General features: G+C 43.5%; 1 protein-coding gene and 1 non-coding gene across 8 annotated transcripts in view; both read left to right on the top strand.

Moving 5' to 3' along the window:
• Positions 1 to 15,958, top strand: part of LRRTM3 (leucine rich repeat transmembrane neuronal 3) — a 120,886-nt gene that overhangs the window by 22,013 nt on the left and 82,915 nt on the right. The window lies entirely within an intron of this gene.
• Positions 14,596 to 14,720, top strand: LOC149454156 (small nucleolar RNA SNORA14). The gene has a single exon (XR_016314370.1). It is a non-coding gene; the product is annotated as a small nucleolar RNA SNORA14 (small nucleolar RNA).

Genomic DNA, 15,958 nt, shown 5'->3' with positions numbered 1-15,958 from the left:
CTTTGGCCTGAATGCCAAGCGACACGTCTGGAGGAAACCAGGCACCGCTCACCACCTGGCCAATACCATCCCTACAGTGAAGCATGGTGGTTGTGAGGATGTTTTTCAGTGGCAGGAACTGGGAGATTAGTCAGGATCGAAGGGAAGATGAATGCACCAATATACAGAGACATCCTTGATGAAAACCTGTTCCAGAGCGCTCTGGGGCGACGGTTCACTTAATCCATTTTGGAATAAGGCTGTAACATAACGAAATGTGGCAGAAGTTAATCGCTGGGAATAATTTGTGGATGCTCTGTAACTATTTGAAAGGGTAAATCCCTTCCTTTGTCTTAGGGGATGGATTCCGATAATCAGTAATTCACTTACCTCTTTTATCATAATTGACAGTGCTTTCCAATAAACTTGGTATTTTGTGATCATTGGTTTAGTATAGATTATTCCTGCGCTATTTAACAAAATACAATAAACTTTACTTGTGCTAAGCAATAGATGGAATGAAATTTGCTAAAGCACCAACATTTACAACAAAGTTCTAAAATCATCAGTACAGAATTAATATTGGAGTGTGTTGATCTTGAATCATTACTTTTCCTTAAGGAGCTAACTCCTCAACCATATACCCGTCCTCCTCCTCCCCACATTTACCCCTCCTCTCTCGGTTGCACTCCTGAATGCCCGTTCAGTTTGCAACAAGCTCACCGCCATCCATGACCTCTTTGTCTCCCACTCCCTTAACCTCCTAGTGGTCACCGAAACCTGGATCTCAGCCACTGACTCCACCTCCCCTGCAGCACTCACCTATGGAGGCCTCGTCTGGACCCACTCACCCAGACCGAGTGGTCGCAGAGGTGGTGGGGTCGGCATGCTCCTGTCACCCCTGAGCACCTTCCAGGTCCTCCCTAACCCCCCTCCCTATCCTTCTCCTCCTTCGAGGCCCACTGCATTCGGCTCTTCTCTCCCACCCCTCTGAGGATTGCAGTAATCTATCGGCCTCCTGGACCCGTATCCCTCTTCCTGGATGACTTTGCCGCCTGGCTTCCCTTCTTCCTCTCCTCTGGGCTACCGGCCATCATCCTCGGGGATTTCAAAATCCTCATCAATGTCAACAAAACGGCTACTTCCCAACTCCTCCTCCTAACCTCCTCTTTCGCGCTCACACAGTGCACACAGTCCTCCACCCACACCAATGGGAACACCCTGGACCTCACCAGCCGTAACCTCTGCAACCTGAACCCGGCCACTCTCCACTCGGCAGCTGACCGTGTGTAAGACAGTATCCTTCCACTGGCCACTACTGCGTACAACGACTCACTGTCAGCTGCCCTAGACTCCCTGGCACCCCTAACCACACGTAACATCAGACCCTGACCGCTTTAACCCTGGCAGAATGACCATACAAAATGTCTTAAATGACATTTGCGCTGGAGCGATTATGGCGCAAAACTAGATCCCCTCCAGTGTTCTCCCTCAACAAATCCGCCTTCCTCACCTACACCTCCTCCCTCCGCGCCGCCAAGCAAGCCTACTTCGTAACCCTCATTAACACCCTCTCCACCTGTCCTCGCCGGCTCTTCTCCACTTTCAACTCCCTGCTCTCCCCCCCCCCCCACCTTCACTCAGTACCTCACTCACCGCCCACGAGATTGCCAATCATTTCCAAACAAGATTGCCGCAATCCGTAAGGACATTGTCAATTCACAATCTACCTCTCCACCAAGTCTCCCTCCCTCCATCACCCCCTCAACTCTCCCCTCCTCTGACCTCGCAACCGCACTACCCCCCCCGCACCTAACGTCCCACACACTATAACCTCCCCAACACTCCGCTCCTTCAGCCCTGCTACCACTGAGGAGGTCACTAAGGTCTTCACTGAAGCCTGCCTCTCCGCTTGCCCCCTGGACCCTATCCCCTCACAACTCCTCCGGTCACCCCCCTCCTCCATCATTCGCTCCCTCACCCACATCTTCAATCTCTCTCTCTCTACTGGCGCATTCCCCTCCCCCCTAAAGCACGCGCACATCACCCCCATATTTAAAAAACCATCACTGGACCCCATGGACCTGTACAACCTTAGACCCATCTCCCTGCTGCCACTCACTTCCAAGCTCCTTGAGCGCTTAGTCTACAATCGCCTAAGCGCCCACCTCACTGACAACAACCTCCTTGATCCTCTACAGTCTGGCTTCCGTCCCCTACACTCCACCGAAACCGCCCTACCTAAAATCACTAACGACCTGCTAACCGCCAAAGCTAATGGCCACTACTCTGTCCTCTTACTCCTTGACCTCTCCGCGGCCTTCGACACAGTCAACCACCCCCTCCTCCTTACTAAACTACACTCCCTTGGCATCAGGGACTCTGCTCTCTCCTTGTTCTCCTCTTAACTATCCCAACGCTCCTTCAGCGTTACCTATAATGCTGCCACCTCCCCCTCCCTCCCCCTCTCTGTTGGAGTCCCCCAAGGCTCTGTCCTCGGACCCCTTCTCTTCTCCATCTACACCTCCTCCCTTGGCAAACTGATATACTCCCATGGCTTCAACTATCACCTCTATGCCGATGACACACAAATATACCTCTCCACCCCTCACCTCAACCCTTCACTCTCTGCCCGAATCGCCCACCTCCTAAACGACATATCAGACTGGATGTCGCTCCATTTCCTCAAGCTAAACCTTTCCAAAACTGAGCTCCTAGTTTCCCCCCAGCCCGTGCCCCCCCCCCCATCCTCTCCATCACGACTAGCAACGCCACCATCTATCCCACCCCACACGCCAAAGTCCTGGGTGTCACCCTGGACTCAAACCTTTCCTTCCACCCTCATGTCCAATCACTATCAAATTCATGCAGGCTCCACCTCCGCAACATCTCCAAGATATGTTTGTTCCTCACCCCAGACACCACTAAACAACTCGTACACTCCCTTATTATCTCACGCCTGGACTACTGCAACTCCCTTCTCACTGGCCTAGCCAAACACATGCTATCCCCGCTCCAGTCTATCCTGAACTCAGCGGCTAGACTCATCCACCTCACCAACCGCTCCACTTCTGCCACCCCCCTCTGCCAATCCTTTCACTGGCTCCCGATTGACCAACGCATTAAATTCAAATTACTAACCCTGACATACAAAGCCATTCATAACGCTGCCCCAAACTACCTCACTGACCTGATACACAAATACCACCCTACCCGTGCCCTTCGTTCCTCACAAGACCTCCTACTCTCTAGATCCCTGGTCTCCTCCTCCCACGCCCGACTGCAGGACTTCTCCAGGACTTCCCCCATCCTTTGGAACTCCCTACCCCAATCCATCAGACTGTCACCTACCCTCCTCATCTTCAGGTGCACCCTGAAAACCCATCTCTTCAGGGAAGCCTACCCCACCCTCACCTAACAGCCGTTCTCCTCCACTTCTCCTACCACTCCATCCCCCTCAGCCACTTCCTCCTGTACCTCTACCCCCTCCCTCCTAGATTGTAAGCTCGAAAGAGCAGGGCCCTCGAACCCCTCGTGTATTGTATTGTTACTGTATTGTCTCATGTACTGTCCCCCCACTCTAATGTACAGCGCTGAGCAAACCCTTTGGCGCTATATAAACACTGTATAATAATAATAACAATAATAATAACTCTTCTCCAACTTCTGTTGTTCTATTTAAACTAGCAGGCCCTTTTAAACCAAGTCAAACATAAACCACCTATGCCTCTGCTTCTTGCGTGATAAAATAATTTTAGCAAGGATGGTAGTGGTAGATTCCTTTGGTCACTGTTGTTTCTACCTGATGTGAGACTCTTGACCTGTGGTTGCCTCTTTCTTTTGCAGCCTCATTATCTAGTTTTCTTTGTTCTGTTCTGTGCCGTTTAATTCTTATTTCTGCCCTGCTAGTTATATTTCTGTTCCGCTGCTTTGCAAAGGTCTGTATACAAACCTGCCTTGATGTACTTTGCACAGCTGCCTGTACTTTATGCAAATGCTTTCTTATTCCCTAAGCTGCTTTTTCTGTCTTTGTGTTTTGCAGTATTATTTTTCTGCTCTCCCCTTTCATGTAGGAACACTCTATTGCGTTTCTAAGTTGTATGGTCCAAGTTACTCCCAACCACCATCCCTCTCAAACATTTTCCCCCTCTCCTTCCAGTGCACTGCTCTGAAGCAAGGCCCTGAAAATTTCACCCAAAGCCCCTGCTTGTGGACTTCCAATGCCTGATTTGCAAACATGTGTTGTGGGATGGATGAAGTAAGATTAAAATGGACAACTAAATTGATGTGAACCTAAGTTTACTCTGAGCATCCAATCATATGAAGAGTAATATAGAAAAAAAATAGGTTTGGATGTTTGCACAGGATCTTGGTACCAAACTGCACACTTTAAAAAAATCAGGTGTTATCTCTTACCCAATATCGTCTTAAAACGAAATTTTACAACTTGATAAAAAATAATGTTCTTTAGTAAGGAACATTCATTCCACAGCCAAGAGCCTCTTAGAAGCAGTAAATCCTTAGACTGTCAGCCTCTAGACTGGCCTCTAGTGACTCTGATTTTCAGTACAGTGCCAAAAAGAAAGCAACTGAGCATGTGCAGAGCAGGGTCAGACAGTGTATTACTGGATTTTAAACAGTATAGCCACTTATTTTTAGTGTTTTACATAGCTATACCTGCAAAATGGCCAGCTTGAAGTGATCGATAAGGACTTAATTTTCTGACTAAAGTTCCACTTTAATTTTACTTTAGTGAATCAGGCCCTTAGTGTGTAGTTGCAGCCATATTGTGCGGCTCTTGGTGCTAGAGGAAGCTGAAACAGCAATCATTTGCCATTGGCGATTGGCACTGATGACACCACTTGCTTCAGTAGATTAGAGCATATGACTGGGGGCCATTAGGTCACTGCTTTTGGACCACTGATGATCCAGAACCTGAGTCTGAGAACCATTTGTATTGGTCATTTTTATGTAAAGGAGCTTTAAATTGAACTAAATATTTGTTATTTTTCCAACTAATTTTATAAAATAGATGAAGATGGCACATAAATTTCCAACTTAGAATTCCCTTTGTGGATTTGCATTGTTTCTAGGCTTTTTCCAACTACCTGTTAGTAAGCAATCAGAAAATAAGTAAAGAGTTGTTCTTTTTCCACATAAAATAGATGCAGATTGGCCTATCAGTTTCCAACTTAGAATTTCCCTTGAGGATCTGCATTGCTTTCAGACTTTGCTGTTAGAAAGAAATAAAAAAAACTGTTTTACGCCTTCTCTTCTACTCCAAGTAACCAACCTCCAGATATCCCCATAAGGACCAAGGACTGGAACTCTCAAGGCAATAAGAGAGACCAACTTTACCCTGCATGGATACAGGAATATTCTCCATTCGCATCCACGAAAGGTTGCATGTTCAACCTGGAAGGGTTACTGCAGCCTTGTCAGTTATAAGTTATTCTACTTTTTTTATCTAAACCAACACTCTGAGAACAAATATATTCCCTATATACATTTACTATAAGGGCTCTATCATCTCTTCTTCCCTTGTTTTTCCGGTGGACACCCTTTCTGTGGGCCCTATTTTTGCCCTTTTGGCTCCATCCTGCAGACTCCTAAGGACCACAACCACATCAATTTAAAAAAGTGAAAATACAACATCTCTTCTCATTCCAGCCCAATGACCTCGATTATGAGATACCCAGAATTTCCCCTAGGGATGCCTTGCAAAAGTTTTCTACAATGGTATGAATCTAGACCATTTCCCATTCAAACCTAATGGAGGTAACACTCTGTGAGACATCTCAATCCCCTCCGCACCACACCAAGGACAGTGGCTTCACTACTTCTAGCTCTGACATTCCTATGATAAGCTTAGAGGGACAGGAAAACTTCATAGGGACCTGACCATATGCAATTCAGAATGCCCCCATGCCATCTCACAGTTGGATGGTACTCTTGTCTTGGGGGCTTTCCCCAGCTATCATTTCTACATCCAAGACTGGGATTGGGATAAAGCCTTTCTATTTACTTTCAAACTAACTATAGCTTCACAAGCATAGGAGAGGAATTTCAAGATCTTGGCCAAGTGGTACAGGAGCCCAGTCACATTATATCTGATTATTCTGTCGATTCCTGACTGCTGCTGGAGATGCGGAGAGCCAGGTGAAATGCATTTCCACTTATAGTGGTCCTGTTCCAGGATCAGACCCTTTTGGAAATCTGTATTCCAGTTATTTCTAAACCATATAAATGCTGCGCTACATTCAAACTTATTTAAGTGAATGTGGAATCCAATAACTCAAATCAAAAATAGTGACAATAATAATGAAAATAAATAATATGTGCTTAATGATAACAAAATTACCAAATAAACCACCCAAACTAATGAAAAAGCACAAACTTAAATCTATACGTATGTGCATGAGAAATACACATACATATATTACATCACACGTGCACAATGTGAAGTGAAATGATGACTAAATAATAAACGCAAACTCAAAGTCCAATAATGAAATGTTGAAGGTGAACAAAACTGTAAACGGTGTTTCCAATAATACTGTAAGGTGACCACAAGTGAAACAAATCGTGCAGATATCTGGGTGTAGATAGAGCTTATGAATCCAACCACCTTCTGGATTAGCCTCTCACCTCATCACTTCGACCCTTGCGGGTCAAAGAGCAGTAATGGATCCCTCTCACAGATCCTCCAGGCACCACAGCACTCCAAAACCACTTTTCAGGATTTAGTATTCCCACTCAGGCTCTTCTCCAAGTATAGTATGTTACCAGGACATAGAAGGTGAATCTCCCCAGGGGAAACACAGATCGCAATAACAATTTCATAGGGAATCTAACCCATGACTTGCTTCCATTGTGAGGATCTTTTAAGAGATCAATAGGAAGGATTTTCCCAACTGGAGTTGGGAAAATCCTTCCTATTGATCTCTTAAAAGATCCTCACAATGGAAGCAAGTCATGGGTTAGATTCCCTATGAAATTGTTATTGCGATCTGTGTTTCCCCAGGGGAGATTCACCTTCTATGTCCTGGTAACATACTATACTTGGAGAAGAGCCTGAGTGGGAATACTAAATCCTGAAAAGTGGTTTTGGAGTGCTGTGGTGCCTGGAGGATCTGTGAGAGGGATCCATTACTGCTCTTTGACCCGCAAGGGTCGAAGTGATGAGGTGAGAGGCTAATCCAGAAGGTGGTTGGATTCATAAGCTCTATCTACACCCAGATATCTGCACGATTTGTTTCACTTGTGGTCACCTTACAGTATTATTGGAAACACCGTTTACAGTTTTGTTCACCTTCAACATTTCATTATTGGACTTTGAGTTTGCGTTTATTATTTAGTCATCATTTCACTTCACATTGTGCACGTGTGATGTAATATATGTATGTGTATTTCTCATGCACATACGTATAGATTTAAGTTTGTGCTTTTTCATTAGTTTGGGTGGTTTATTTGGTAATTTTGTTATCATTAAGCACATATTATTTATTTTCATTATTATTGTCACTATTTTTGATTTGAGTTATTGGATTCCACATTCACTTAAATAAGTTTGAATGTAGCGCAGCATTTATATGGTTTATATTTACTTGATCACTGGTATATGATTTAATGCTAGCAGCTGTTTGGGGTTCATATATTAATTTAGTTTGTTTTAAACACACATTTGGAGCGCAGGAGGGTCACACCACTATTCCAGTTATTTCGCCTGATTATGGGTAGAACCTGGCCAGAAATGCCGGAAGCAGCTCTCCTGTTTATCATATCAGGGTCTATTAGGGAAATTAGGAAGGGCCTGTTCCACATTCTAATTCTAGCAAGTCGTGCCTTGATCTCTAGACATTGGAAGACTACTACCATCCCTACAACCAGGGAATAGGTAGGAGAATTGAACAACATTATGAAGATGGAAGAGCTAATTGTCAGGAATTGTGGCTGACACCCCCCCATTCCCCCATTGGACACCTTCTCTTCTTGTCCACTCCCCCACCATCTTTTTTTTCTTATCATACGCTGCCCTTTCCCGTCTTTCTCTGTTCTTCCTATATAAGTGGCCTCCCACCATGGTTTTATTCCTATCATCCATATGTCTGAAACAGAATGGGTGATGCACATCCCCTTCTACACCTTCAGAGGTCAGTCTAATGTCTAGTCTGACCCATTTTTTAATAGCTGGTTTTTATTCCATACTGGAGCTTAATCTGGGGCATCTTGAGCCAGCCACCTGCAAGAGTAATGTTGGTTTCCCTCAGGAACAATACTCTTGTTGTAGGGGGAGAAGCTTGTGCTGACGTCATTAAACTAGATGAAGCTATCGGCGGTGGTGGTTGTGCTTACATGCGATTTATCCTTGTACTTATGTGAGTGGACGCACAAATACTGATTACAATAAATCTGTGGGTTACACTATGGAATGCTTGCTTATCACTTACATGGCTTAAAGAATAAGTTCACCTTTGGAACATGTAACATGTTCTCATAGCTGCTGCCGCGCCTGCCGCCCCCTTCCCTCTGACAGATAGTACTGGGAGAAGTTTCTCCGTACTATCTGTCAGATTTGAAAACAGTGCGGCTGTGCGGTGGCGCTGCCCACACGGCTGCGTCACTCATTTACAGTTCTGTGAATGAGTGCCGCGAAGTCCCGACAGCCTTAGCAGCTGTCGGCTTGTAGTTCCGAATTAACTACTATGACGTTGTGGAGCTCTGTGGTAGTTCATTCAAGCTTCCTGTTAGTATATCTGCTGGCTCGTACATCCCATACGACAAGCAGATATTCTGACAGGTCTGCAGGAGACCTGCATGGCATCAGCGATCTATCGATTGCTGGTGCAATGCTTTCCAGGCTCCTTTGGACAAAAATAATAAATGCACATTTTTTTACCTGCAAAAAATGTGCATTTTTTATTTTTATCCAAAAGGTGAACTTATCCTTTAATGTACATGGAGGTGCAAACAGTGAATCCCTGCTGATGTACTCTGTAGTTCCTGAGTGCCATTGAACAACCTGTTGCTGTGAGATCCCCTATGGTTCCAAAGCTGTAGATGAATGATTACTGACAACATGCTACTATAAATCCATCTATAATCTGGGGTCTTATCGCTTGGTAAGAGGCTGCAATAGGTCGTGGTATTGAATTCACAAGGCTGCTTATTGTCATCTACAAGTGGAAACATATGGCAATGTTTGCAATGGTGGTGGAAACATAACTACTTGTTTCATTTGGACATTTGCATATAGGTGGTGTACTTCCATCAGGTTCTATGTTTATTCATTTATTTATTGGTATTTTGTATTGTTTGTGTCACTGTGGAATAGTGGTGTCACCATCTAAATGTTCATTTTTTTTTCTATTGTATTTAGATTTATGATGTTGGTACACATATCACATTTATTTTTTATAACATTATGATCCTTTGTATTGGGATACATGTAAGTAAGACATTTAAGTTGGTAACACAGCACAACATTTGTATTCTTTTAAACAGTCTTGTTATACTGTGTTATCTATGGATGAGTGTCACTTGTTCGTATCTTGACACGGACAAAAATGCTGTGTATGTATGTTTGTTATCGTGCCTCAAAATGAATACATTTTATTCTTTAGAAAAAATACTAAAAAAGTGTTAAGACTTTTTCAGCTGCAGCATGCACACATTTGGCTATGAGGGAGCAGCTGACCTTCTCTTCCTACCAGAAGTCCAATTGATTATCTTGAGATAGTATATCCCCCACTTGTCTATCCCTCACTAGATGTATTGTGTAAATGATGTAATTTTACTATGGAAATGAAGCCTACCATGCCAATATCCTAAAGATTGTTAAATTAGGAATTTCAGTATTACTGAGTCACATCGGCGACTAAAGTCCAGCACAAAGGAGTCTCTTACCTCTGTATATAGCAAGTAGGAATTCTACAATTCAGCATAATAACACATAGGAATACATTAAATATATGGTCTGATGAGCACTGCCACTGGCTGTAACTTTTATTTTCTATAGGCTGTACTTCCAAGCATAGGGACTTCAGTGCAGCAGCCCATCTGTAAGATAGCATGGTTTGTGAGCATCGTACAGTAGATTTGTATAGCTGTCAGCCAAGCCAGTTTATCAGACTGTTGATGCTTCTTGGAGAACTCCGCTCTCTCTCTTATCTAGCTGCTAACAGAGCCAAGATGGTGGATTGTAAACTTTACAATGTAATATGTTTTGGAAATTGTCTGTCAGCGTAATAGTTTCGTAGAGGTGGCATTAAAGTCAAATTCTGAGAGGAATGACAGGTGCCATTAAAGTGTACCTGCCTCTTATATAAATTGCAGCCATTTAGAAAACTGAAACAAGATCCAGTACTACTCGCTGACTGTGCTATGAGATGCAAAGCTAGACACTTTAGATCCTAAACCTTGGTTCCAGTTAAAGCCGAACTCCAGGAAAGTTGTAATACATAAAAAGGAACTGCTTTACCTCCTAAAGGATTTGTATTTTTGTCCATCCACTCCTGAGATATACTCAGCCTTTACAGACAGCAGAGAGAGCTTGGTGACCTGTTTTTTTGTGCTTCAGTTAAGCAATAGAGCCTGGTCACCTTCCTGCCCTCAACCTTTGATTGGACAGCTATGAGCCATCCCTTTGCTCGCTCTTCTCTTTCCACTGTCAGAATGTACCTTGAAAGTTCATATTCACTGCAGCACACCTGATTGGCTGTTAGTGATGCTTCTCCTTCTCTCAGAGTGATGTAGTACAGGGAATTACAAGCAGAAGATACCAAGTCAAATGCAAGAACTCCCCTAACTGCAGTAAATACATTTAATCATTTTTAAACACAACTGCATTCATTGATATTTGTTATACCTGCCTGGAGGCCAACTTTAAAGCGATTGTAAACCCTCACCTTGTAAAACAACCCACTCATTGTAAAATAGAAGTGAAAGGTAAACAATCTGTGTATACATATAAAAAGCATTCTAAATACCCTTTCCCCTTTTTCATAAGTGATCACATTCCCTCTGTTCTCAACTGCATAAAGGAGAGCAGGCTGAGTTCCCAGCACAGCTAGAGAACTGACCACACTGTGCTGTCCTGCCTGGTGTGGTCAGTTTTATTAGGAAAGCAGAGGGATAGACAGAAACACCAGAGATTTCACACAAAGGGATCAATACAAAGAGAACAGGATACTTTTTCATAGTACATGGTACAGCAGGCATATGAAATGTTGGGTTTACATAGTCTTTAAATATTGGTCCATCCAACAGCATACATGCACAGATGACAGGTACACTTCATATCTGAAAAGGCTGAGGCTACAACACACAGATAATAGACTGTAAATAATACTCATCTATTTTCCTGCACAATGTCTGTCCAAGGGGAAATATCCAAACCTTAAACTTGTTGCCATGGGGCTCTGTCTGCAGTCGTCTACAGTCCACATGAGTCTGTCTAGAGCTGTGACATGGCAATATGAAAAGTTGAACATTTCTCAGCAGGTACAAAGAATAACAGAAAAGTATATGCCTGCATAAAGCAACAGGGTAGGTCATAGTATTTACAAAGCTGAGTATATCAATTCACTGAGTTAAAATATTAAACATGCCACAAAGATCCAAAAAGCCTGAACTATGCTTTAAAACTGAACTCTAAAATAGCAAAAAAAAGTCTACATATGAGAGTATACACTATATTGCCAAAAGTATTGGGACACTTGCCTTTACACACACATGAACTTTGATGGCATCCTAGAGCCATTACAGGCTGTCCACAAGGTTTAGGAGTGTGTCTATGGGAATGTTCGATCATTCTTCCGCACATTTATGAAGCGCATTTGTGAGGTCAGGCACTGATGTTGGACGAGAAGGCCCGGCTCGCAGTCTCTGCTCTAATTCATCCCAAAGGTGTTTTATGGGGTTAAGGTCAGGACTCTGTGCAGGCCAATCAAGTTCCTCCACCCCAAACTCACTCATCCATGTCTTTATGGACCTTGCTTTGTGCACTGGTGTGCAGTCATGTTGGAACAGGAAGGGGCCATCACCAAACTGTTCCCACAAAGTTGGGAACATGAAATTGTCCAAAATGTCTTGGTATGCTGACTCCTTAAGAGATCCCTTCACGGGAACTAAGGGGCCAAGCAAAACCCCTGAAAACAACCCCACACCATAATCCCCCCTCCACCAAACTCTCTACTCTAGAGTCCAGTGGCGGTGTGCTTTACACCATTACATCTGACTCTTTGCATTGCACTTGGTGATGTAAGGCTTGGATGCAGCTGCTCGGCCATGGAAACCCATTCCATGAAGTTCTCTACACACTGTTTTGCTAATCTGAAGGCCACACAAAGTTTTGAGGTCTTTAGCTATTGACTCTGCAGACAGTTGGCGACTTCTGCGCACTGTACACTTCAGCATGTGCTGACCCCGCTCTGTCATTTTACATGGCCTACCACTTTGTGGCTGAGTTGCTGTTGTTCCCAGTTGCTTCCACTTTGTTATAATACCACTAACAGTTGGCCGTAGAATATTTAGTAGCAAGGACGTTTCACGGATTAACTTATTTCACAGATGGCAACCTATCATGGTACCACGCTTGAGTTCACTGAGCTCCTGAGAGCGACCCATTCTTTCACAAATGTTTGTAGAAGCAGTCTGCATGCCTAGGTGCTTGATTTTATATACCTGTGGCCATGGAGGTGATTGGAACAGCTGAATCCAATGATTTGGTGGAGTGTCCCAATACTTTTGGCAATATAGTGTATGAGTTCTGGTGTGCTTTGTGTATTTCTTCCAGATCTGCAGTAATCTGGTGTCAATGTTTCCCTCTGTGGAGGAGCTTCCTGTAATCAAGACTGGTCACTGCTTGTGCAGCGTGACCGGTCTTGTCTTTGCCCCTCCTGTAGTTTTCTGTAGCCAGCCTGTAGTGGGAGGACCTATTGGGTCCCTCCCACAGTTCTGCTCTTTGTGCTGACTATGCATAGCACAGTGATGATGTCACTGCTACTTTACAAGGTAAGATTTGGGTTTGCAAAGGTATTTGGTGCACACAAAGTGGACTCATGTGCTTTGTGGCTGATGAAGTGTCATTAAACCCAAACTATTAACAGCTGTCATTACATGCTATATAATACAGTGTGCATACTCTATTAGCCACTAGGAGCATTCGTTTTATACTGAGTGCAAAAACCTGGTTGATCCTGCCTTCCACTGGTGCCCTCTCTGTCTGTGTCCCCGCTGCAGCCTGTGATTGTAAATCTTGGCCGTTGCCACATCTGTTGTGCATGCTCCCAATTCATGTAAGTAAGCCATGTGTCACCTACCAGGTTGGGGGCACAGGTCATGTGATACCAGAACCCAGCCACTATATAGAGAGGTAAATATACAGCTTCTATATCTTTCTATATAGTGGCTGGGTTCTTTACCTCTCTGTATAGGAGCTGGGGTCCAGTGTGCAGCATTTCTTCCTTCTGTTTTCCAATCTGTTTCTGCAAGCCTGAATGAGCTTTTTCGAACATCAGCACCCATTCTTTGCATTGGACTGTAGGGGGTATATTTGCAGTGCTTTGAGAGTAGCTCCAAGTTTTTTTGCATGTGGGTCACATGTCATGTGACATCACTTTAGATATTAATTATGTATGAGCCCTGCCTTTCAGGCCATCAGAATAAAGTGCAGAATCAGTTTGGCATGTGCCCGCCCCCTAGGAGCAGCACACTTTGCTCTGAATGGTATGAAGTTGAAGGACTGTAATAGCTAATGCAATGTCACAGGATATGTGATGGCCTGTGGCTTAGCTCTGCCTACTCACAGGCCCTGCTGCTAAGAGAGAAATTACATGATCAAAGCAGAAAAAAAACGGAAGCAACTTTTATTTTAATGCAATATACATATACATTTCTGGCTGTTGATGTGCGCTGCCTATCCAATGGGGACAGATATGTTTAGTGACACTTTAAAAAATATATTTACATGAACATTTTTTTGAGTTTTAAAGTAGTTGTAAGTCTTTTTTTTCTAATTAAAATAATAAACATCTTATACTTACCTGCACTTAGAATGCAGCTTGGCCTTACCCCTCACTCCTTCCTCACTGGCAGACTCCCTGTGCTGTGTCTCAGCCAATGAGGGGAGAGACCTGGAAGAGCCAAGGTTCTTGTTCACAGGGCTGGATCATGATCAGGCTCAGGTAAGTATTGTGGGGAAGGGGGGGTGAGAGGGGGAGCTGCACACTGAAGGTTTTTTTACCTTCCTACATAGAATGTAGGAAGGTAAAAAAAGAATTCAGCCTTTAGAGCCACTTAAGGTAATAATCCTAATTTTATTCAAGTTGGAGTTTACTGTCATTATAAAACTTCAGGTGCTGTGGGAGAAAGCTGCATGTCTCATAGAGTGAAGGAATCCTGTTGTTTGCCTTCCCTTACCTCTCCCATTTTCCATTCACAAAAGGTCTTGTGTTCTGTTTCCAGGTGTTCCCTGAAAAGACATAGGGAGTGGAGGGTAGGGTTAAAGACAGGATCTCTCATTGTTCATTCACAAAATGTCTTATATTCTGTTTACAGGCCTTCTCTGAAAGAATATGAAAAGAGGAGGAGCAGGAAAACAACAGGCTCCCCCTTGTCCATTTGCAAAACTCCTTGTATTTTGTTCAGAGAATAAAAGGTGTACTTGAATGGACAAGGGAAGAGGAGTGGCATCTAAATGACAGGATTTCTTCTTGTCTTTTTACAAAACACCTTCATTTCTGCACACATGCATACTCTGAAAGAACATGGGTAGAGGAGTAGCATAGAAAGATACAGTGTCAGAAAAAGACCAAGTGGCCCATCAAGTCTGCCGTTTGTTTTTGTTTTTTCAATTTATAATGTTTTATTTTTTGGGGTTTTTTTTGGGGGGAGGGGTGTTTATTTGTTGACTCTTTTTTGTCTAGAGCATAGATCTATGTTTGTCCCAAGCATGTTTGAATCCACTTACTGTTGACTGACTCACTACCTCTGCTGAAAGTGTATTCTGAACATCAACTACCCTTTCAGTAAAATAATACTTTCCCGAATTAGTGTTCAACTTTCCTCCAGTTAGTTTAAGGTCATGTCCCCGTGTTCTTGCTCTTGGATTCATATTGAAAATACTGCCCTCCTGAACCTTATTCACCCTTGTGATGTATTTAAAGGTTTTAGTCATTTCTCCCCTTTCCCTTCTGTCCTCCAGACTGTACATGTTAAAGTGTTACTAAACCCACAACAGTAAAATCACCCTGTATATGCAGTAAAGCATGCTTGTTATATTCACTGTGGAACCTAAGGGGTTAATCTTCTGCATTGTGTAAACAGGCTGTTTGATCCTTTCTTCCCTCTTCCTATCCTTTTTTCAAGTGACCACCTCTTATCTCCAGAGTGAACCGTAGGCATGCACATGCTCAGTTTGGTGTGTATTGCTAGAGAGGCTTTTTTTTTCTTGGGAGAGTGCACATGATTAGCACAGGGCCAATCAGCACTGTCCAGACAGAGGTCAGGGGATTTCCATCCTCCTAGAGCAGAAAGAAAACTCCTTCTACAAGCTTTAGCTAGTGGTGGGCTGAACACTGATAGAAGACTGCTCTAACTGCTGAGGAGAAAAGGTATTTAGCAGTTTATATTTACTAAAATAATTGTATTTCCATGTTCTGTGTACTGTGGGAGACCAGATATAGTGAGTGCAGGGTCCTGGGTTTAGTAACACTTTAAGTTCTGAAGTCTCTCTTTATCTTCATATATTTTATCCCCCAGACCTTTCACAATTTTGTTACCTGTTTCTGGACTCCTTCTATCTTAACAAAAGCAGGTAAAGCAACAGGATCTCCTTTTGTCTATTCTTGAAATGCCTTGTATTCTCTGAACAGAATACAAAGCTTTTTGAGAATGGACAAAGGGTGGAAAGAAAGGCAAGATACCTTCGCTGTATGAGACCCACAGCTTTCACCATGGCTCCTGAATTTCTTGGCTG

This window comes from Staurois parvus, unplaced genomic scaffold, assembly GCF_062004578.1.
Source record: "Staurois parvus isolate SC_StPar_1 unplaced genomic scaffold, SC_StPar_1.0 ptg000437l, whole genome shotgun sequence".
NCBI classification, from domain to species: domain Eukaryota; kingdom Metazoa; phylum Chordata; class Amphibia; order Anura; family Ranidae; genus Staurois; species Staurois parvus.
The sequence above is the reverse complement of the archived record's forward strand: the minus strand, read 5'-3'. Positions and strand labels throughout refer to the sequence as shown.